Source organism: Dromiciops gliroides, chromosome 5, assembly GCF_019393635.1.
Source record: "Dromiciops gliroides isolate mDroGli1 chromosome 5, mDroGli1.pri, whole genome shotgun sequence".
Taxonomy (NCBI): Eukaryota; Metazoa; Chordata; class Mammalia; order Microbiotheria; family Microbiotheriidae; genus Dromiciops; species Dromiciops gliroides.
In genome coordinates this window covers 264,294,380-264,300,261 of record NC_057865.1, presented here as the reverse complement: position 1 = coordinate 264,300,261, position 5,882 = coordinate 264,294,380, and the positions used below count along the sequence as shown (strand labels likewise).

General features: G+C 38.5%; 1 pseudogene; it reads left to right on the top strand.

The window, feature by feature from the left end:
- The first annotated feature begins 4,850 nt into the window (after positions 1–4,850).
- Positions 4,851–5,661, top strand: LOC122729027 (annotated as a pseudogene).
- Positions 5,662–5,882: the final 221 nt, after the last annotated feature.

Sequence of the window (5,882 nt, the reverse complement as noted above, 5' to 3'; positions counted from 1 at the left end):
TTTACATCAGGTCATGTTAGTCTTTCTGGGTTTTTATGAAATCTGAGAGGCCAGATTTCAGTCTGGGTTCCCTGATTATAAATCCAATGACTTTACTATAACCCAATCCTAGTATGTTGGCTCTTCCCGATTGGAGTTCTCTACTGAATGAGTTATACTGGTATTAAACTACATCCTGCAGAAAAGGGAAGATTAGACTTAAATAGAAAAAATTCCTTGTGTGGAAAGGTGATTGGTAACCAGCTCTAGAGGCTAAAAGAGACTTCAGAATCCATTTGGGGAAATATTCCCACTAGCCAGCCAGACATATGTTTGGAGACTATAATTATAGGATTAGATAATTTGAATTTCTTTCTTTCCCTCAGTGGCATGTAAGATTTTAAAATATCAATCAAATATTTATTTGATAATCAAAGAAATATTCATTAAGTATGTACTATAAAACAGACACTATGCTAGACACTGTAGATATAAATACAAAGATTGAAATCATTCCTACTTGCAATGAGCTTATATTCTAATGGAGATACATACTTGTACATTTTAACCGCACAAATACAAAATTAATACACAATAATATATGTATATGCATATATATATACATACATAAATATGTATCTATATCTATACCTATGTATACATACAGAATAATGTGGAGGGAGACAGAGTGGAGAGAGCATGACCATGAGTGAATTAGGATATAATGTAGTTGGAAGGGAGGGAACTAGCAGGTGTGGAATCCGGAAAGTTCTTATATAGAAAAAGGCACTGAGCCATATCTTTTTTGTTGTTGTTGTTTGGTGAGGCAATTGGGGCTAAGTGACTTGCCCAGGGTTACACAGCTGGTTAGTGTTAAGTGTCTGAGGTCGGATTTGAACTCAGGTCCTCCTGACTTCAGGGCTGGTGCTCTATCCACTGAAGCACCTAGCTGGCCCTGAACTATATCTTAAAGAAAGGGGCTTCATGAGGTTAAGGTAAGGAGGGTGCATTCCAAGCCTGGGAGATGGCCAGTGCAAAGACATGGAGAACAGCATATGAAGATCACACTGGCCAGATCACAGAACGTGATATCGGGAGTCATGTCCAGTGAGGCAGGAGAGAGAGGTTAGGGCCAGGTGGTAAAAGTCTGTAAAAGCTCAACAGATAGTAACAACTACAATCTTAGACTTGGAGTTGGGGAGAAACAAGTTCAAATCCTACCTCTGACACTAGATGTGTAGCCCAAGGCTTCTGGCAACTCCATAGATCTTAATTAATCAATCGACATTTATTAAGTGCCTATTACTACCTGGTACTGTGCTATCCACAAGAGAGTATAAAGATAAAAATGAAAGAACCCTTTCCTTTAAAGATATTACTTCTTTCCTGAACGAACATTGACCTATTATTATATTATTTATTAAGTACCTTCTACATTCCAGGGACTCTAGTATAAGGGAAACAATATGTAGATAGATGATAGCTAAATAGATAGATGGACAGAAAGACAAATATGTGTGTATATTTACATGTTGAAGGGTGGGGAAGGGGTAAAATGGCACCTACCATACACACATATATAGACACATATACATATGTATATTTAAAAACAGAAATGTGCAGATACACATACATGTATACCTAGACAGACCTATATGCATAAACATATATGCATATACAGACATATATATGTATGTATGGTAGGGGAGCTTCTATTCCTTTCCCCCCTCCCCAGCATGGGGAGATAATCTCTGTCTGCTTCCAATTAACAATGTGGAAGTTTAGACATGCCCACTTCCAGTCATATATGACTCATTTGCTGAGAATTCCCTGTTTGGTATCTGGGCTGGAAGAACTAAGGACCCAAGGGGCCTTCTGAAAGAGGAAGCAGTTTCAGACTGGATTGTTTCTTGGCTAAAGCTATTGAGATAACAAGAGTTCCTCAATTGATGGCCAGAGGAGACTGAGGGAGTAAGAACAGAGTCCTTCCCTACCCCAGGGGGTCATGGCAGTTCCACACAGGTGACAACAAGGTTTGTAGGTACTTAACTAAAGGAGCATGCATAAGTTTCCTGGTTCTTAACTTTTTTTGTCATTTCTCTGCCTTTGGCAGGTGGTCTTGTCAGTTTGAAGGACCAGGAGGTCTATGAATGGTGGGTGGTGAGAGGCATCCTCTAGCAGATAGGTTACAGTTCCCTCAGACCAGACAGTCCTTCCAGAGGTGAAATATAAAATATAATTAGCAGAGTTGAAAAACTGTTTTATGCTTTTATAAGACTTAAAAGAGTACAATAGTAGGTAGAAGATAAGGTACTAAATTCATTTATAACCATTCTGTAAGGTCCCATATTACCTCTTATGGTTATCAGTTCTTTCTGCATAGGAATCAATGCACTTTTCAATACCTGATTAATATTGTACATTGCTGTCTCTCTTTTTTACTCTCCCCTCCAACTTTCTTGTGAATTCCTTGGGATTTCAAGATATTAATATAATTAGCAACTTTCCCTATGAAACCTAGAATAGAAGAAATAAGCCATTGAATGTGAGAATGAAAAACCCAACTATCTAAGGAGAGGTCTGTCTTTCCCTGTCATTAAATCTGGTACAAGATAGGGAAGAGCAGGTTCTTCAGGCCCAGTGAATCCTAGCAATGGCTTCTATTTTGTATGTATTCACGTATGCACATATGCATACACACATGTATGCATGTAGTACATATGCATGAATCCATGTGTTTGTGTGTGTGTTTATATTCACATACCTAAAAAGTATGTATAATAATCTCATTCTATCAATATAGAATATATAATGTATATTACATATTCTATATATCATACAGGCTATGTTTTATATAGTATACATGTATGCATAAAATATAAAGAAAATCATTTGTACTACTGTGACTACTAAGACAGAGATAGGTTCTGATATAGAGGCAGCTAGGTGCCACAGTGGTTAGAACGGTGAGTTTGGAGTCAGGAAGATCTTAGTTCAAATCCAGCTTCAGACACTTACTGGCTGACCTTGGGCAAGTCACTTAACTTCTGGCTGTCTCAGTTTCTTCAACTCTAAAATGGGGATAACAGCACCCATCTGTCAGGATTATTATGAGGATTCCATGAGATAATATTTGTAAAGTGCTTATCACAGCATCTGGCATATAGTAAATGTTATATAAATGATTGCTATCGTCATCATGACCATCATTGTCTACTTTTGGTAGAGAGAATTTCTTTTTCTCTTCCTCTGCCCTCCCCAAACTTCAAGATGCCCACCATTAGACACACATATATGTCAGGTTGTTTTTTGTTTTTTTCTGGATTCAAACAACATCTTCCTTCATAATCTCTGAGGTAAATTTGGGTATGTAATAGTCAGATTGACTTGGTTGCTCAAAGGTGTTCTTAAAACAATGCTGCTGTTACTGTATACAGTAACACTGTGTGGCACTGTTGTCAGGGCTGAAATCAGCCAGATTTTCCTTTCCTGCAGCATAGAACTAAGGGGGAAGGTAGGCTGGGAAATACATATACCCATATAACTAGGGTACAAGGAAGAATGAGGTAAAAACAAAGAAGAGGATTAGTCAAAATGTGAGGAAGAAGAGGTGATTTCATTTTACAAGGTGGGAAGGCTTCATGGAGCATGCAGTACCTGAGCTGGGTCTTGAATACAGCAAGAAACTTCAAGAGATAGGAACAGGAAAGGGAATGAAACAACATGAATGGGCTACTATGTGAACAAAGGAAAAAAGAATAAAAAGGGTGGATAGTAGTCTGATTTGGCTGGAAAATCAAACTCATGAGGAGACAAGGAATATGAGGTAAAGATGGAAGACAGATTGGAGATAGATTGGGGGGTAGGGGGGGTTGAATGCCAAGGAGTTTGTGCTTTATTTAGCAGGCTATGGGGAGACATTCACACTTCTGAAAAGAACTATTTCATCATGCTAATTGCTAGCATTTATATAGTGTTTTGAGATTTGCAAAGCTCGTTATATGTTTTATCTCATTTGATCCTCACAACACCCCTGAGAGGTCCTATTAAACTTATTTTACAGATGAACAAACTGAGGCTGAAAGAGGTTAAATTATTTCCCCCCAGGCCCACATGACCAAGTTAGGGCATCAGCAGTAACCAGCAGAGACCCTGAGCAGCCCAATGGGGTCACCATTTCCAATATAATAAGATGGAGGAGGGATTGATAGTGGTGTTTTTCTCAGATGAAAATAAATGATGATGTAGCAGAAGCAGATGTAATTTCTATTGCAAAATATAACTATTATGTTGAATTGCTTGCAAATAAGGAGATAAAGCTATCTGACAACAAGGAGAGAATCCAAACCCTAGTCATATAGCAGAAGAGAAGGTAGTGATTACAGCACTTTTCAGAGCCACGAACCTGAGTTTTAGTACTTGAAAAGGCTATGGAATTGGAGAAAATATCAATACAATTAAGTGGCTGCCTCAGAGAAATACTACTTAATTTATTTTGGCTACCAAAGATAAAAGAATACAATTCTGGAAAATCAGTGATACAGACAAAGGAGAAGAGAACTATGCCACGTTGGAAAAAATCAGTAGGTCTGGAGGCAGCAGGTCTGAGTTCAAAGCCTGACTCATGCTTACTACCTGTGTGGCCTTGGACAAGTCATTTATTCTTGGACTAGATGACCTCTGAAGTTCCTTCTAGTTTTTGTTTTTGTGGGGCAATGGGGGTTAAGTGACTTGCCCAGGGTCACACAGCTAGTAAGTGTCAAGTGTCTGAGGTCAGATTTGAACTCAGGTCCTTCTGAATCCAAGGCCAGTGCTTTATCCACTGCGCCACCTAGCTGCCCCCTCCTTCTAGTTTTTGAATGACTGATGCCATGAGCTTGAAGGAAGAAGATGGCCAGTACAGGGATCCTATAACAATTACGATCTTATGGGTCCCAGCGTAACTGATGATTGATTGAGGCGTGTCCATGGAGGATATTTGCCAATGCTCATACATAGAGCGTCAACGCTGTCTCGGTAAATAGTGATTATGAAACATGTTTTCTGCAGATGATTTTCAGATTAAACACTGACACCTTGGAAACAGGCACAGAAATTTCAATATTGTAGATTTCAACATGAAAAGTTGACAAAGGTGATGATGGCAGCAAAATTCCATCCCAACATCTGTTTCTAGCAGCAGGAAAGCAATAGTGTGATTTTATCTTTTGAGAGCTTCAGCATTCTGTGACCAACATAAAAAACTGTTTGAGGAACCCGAGGATCCCAATAACCTGTCCTTTTTTCTCTGAAATTATTTTTGCCATTCCTAATGTAAAATTCATCTACATACAATAACTTGAGATTATCTCTTCCAGTGGAAATCTGGGAGTCGAATATTGACACCAGACCTGTGAAAACCAGCTGGTTGCATGAATAATTCTGAAGTAAACTTTTCTTGTATGAGAATGACTGGATTTTCGACAAATCTGAGTATTGTTGGAATGGCTCTGACAGAGTTGTCATGACAGGTGGAATTTTATATGTAGTTGGTTCAGAATGTTTGACACAAATGGAAAATAGGGCATCACCCTAGAAGTATCTTAGGAAAATAAACTACCCACTGTTTTGAAGGTAGGCCCGTTCCGTGCAAATAACAAGCAAAAGAAAGAAAAGGTCATTCTTACTGGAAACTCTTGCTGAGAGGAAGGAGGTGGTGTCTGAAAAGAATTTGCCTCTACCCTTTTATTCCTTGGGAGGGGAGGCTTTATTTGGCCTCCCTGCTTAAGTTAAAGCAAAGACCTAGGGTTGAGAATTTCTAGAAAATCGGGAAGCTGATGTAATCAAGAGCTTTATTCATTCATTCTTTCATTCGTTTGTTTATTCGTTCATCCATTTATCCATATATTTATTTATTCATTCAT